The 1738-nt window shown below is 39.6% G+C and overlaps 1 non-coding gene across 1 annotated transcript; it reads left to right on the forward strand.

The window, feature by feature from the left end:
- Window positions 1-870: 870 nt before the first annotated feature.
- On the forward strand, window positions 871-975 carry LOC119826984. Its single transcript, XR_005287536.1, has one exon. It is a non-coding gene; the product is annotated as a U6 spliceosomal RNA (small nuclear RNA).
- Window positions 976-1738: the final 763 nt, after the last annotated feature.

The raw sequence follows: 1738 nt of genomic DNA on the forward strand, positions 1-1738 counted from the left end.
AATCATGTTATTACAGTAATCTTGCTGTCTAACTACCAACCACAGGTTGGTTTTCATTTCTTAGAAATAAGTATTTCTTTGGAAGTTCGCGTCACGGTGGCACTACTGAGTCAGAGAATATTGACATTTTCTTTCCCTCATATGCACATGTGTGTGATGGGCTCGTGTGTATCTGTGTTCACTGGTGTGTGGCTGCACAGGTGTGCAGAGGTGCTTGTATACCTGTCTACACATGGAGGCCTAGCTCGATAACCATTCACTGAGGCAAGGTCTTTAAGAGTTTTCCTACATAGCTAGTTTGTCTAGCCAGCTTGTTCTGGGGGCCATCTGTGTCTGTCTTCTGCATGTTGGAATTAAAGACACATGACCAACATTCATGTGGGTTCTGGGTATCTGATCTCCAATCCTCATGCTTGCATGGGTAGGTTTTAACCATTGAACCATCATCCCACCTCACTATTAACATTTTTAGATTTATTTATTTTACATTATATGTATGAGTGTCATGCCTAAATATATGTTTGTGTAACATGTGCATGCTTAGTGCCCACAGAGCCAAAAGAAGATATCACATTCCTTGGAACTGGAGTGAGGGACAGTTGAAAGACACCATCTGAGGGCTGAGACCTGAAGCCAGGACCTCTGGAAGAGCAGCCAGTGCTCTTAACTGCTATGCCATCTCTCCAGCCCCAGCATTATTAGCATTTTAAATACACGGTATTTATTGTAAAAATAGCATATAGACCACAGACATGCGTTGATAATAATTTAGCAACCACTAACTACTACAGAAAAAATGAGTCGGATATTATTTTAGTGGACACCCTGTCGGTGAGCAGATCATTTTGATTCTAAAGATATTTTTGGCTCACTTCAGCAGTGCATGTACTAATTAACATTGGAGCAACATAGAGAAGATTAGCACGACCCTTTTGCAATGATGACATGCAAGTCCATGAAGCATTCTATATTTTAGACTGTGTCTCATAGCAATGTCAGAAGCCACACTCAGAGCGTCTCATCGCCATGACTGTCTAAACATGAGCTGAGATAAGGACAATTGACATAAAGTGAATTCGGGGAGCCCACGAGACCTCAAATCTACACAGAGGACTGCCAACAAGTAAGGAGTGCTGAGAGCAGGAGAAACAGTCTTTCGAAGAGAAGAGCACGCCAATTGTTTATCCAATACTAAATGGCCAGCCCTGAAACCATGCATACAAGTAACATTGTGCACATTGAGCAGAGTCCATATATGTATTTAGAAATATATATGTATATACATATAGATATATGTAGTAATAACAATCTATGAATAAACAGACCATGAATTCAAAAGAGAGCAAGGTAGAGTAAATGGGAGGGTTTAAAAAGAGGAGAGGGAAGAAATGACAATTATGTTATAATCTCAAACACTAAATAAATGATTAAAAAAACAAGAAGAGACAGCTCTTATTCTTCAACCACGGGGGGGGGGGAGGGAACCTGCACAAATAAACATATTTAAATATAACATAAAAAACACTTTAAATACTGTGTACGCAACTACAGAAGATTGAAGCAGATCTCATTCTGATCCTAAAATACTTTAGTTTCTTGAACTGATCAATGTGGCTTGTTGTAATGAATGTTTGCTTTTTGCCTTTTGTTCTATGCTAGGATTCCCTGCGCTGTGGCAGATCCCTCAGATAAATGATGTCGAAGAAGTAAGATTTGCAGTCCTTATAGCTTATGGCTT

The sequence above is a fragment of the Arvicola amphibius genome, chromosome 11 (genome assembly GCF_903992535.2).
Source record: "Arvicola amphibius chromosome 11, mArvAmp1.2, whole genome shotgun sequence".
NCBI lineage: Eukaryota > Metazoa > Chordata > Mammalia > Rodentia > Cricetidae > Arvicola > Arvicola amphibius.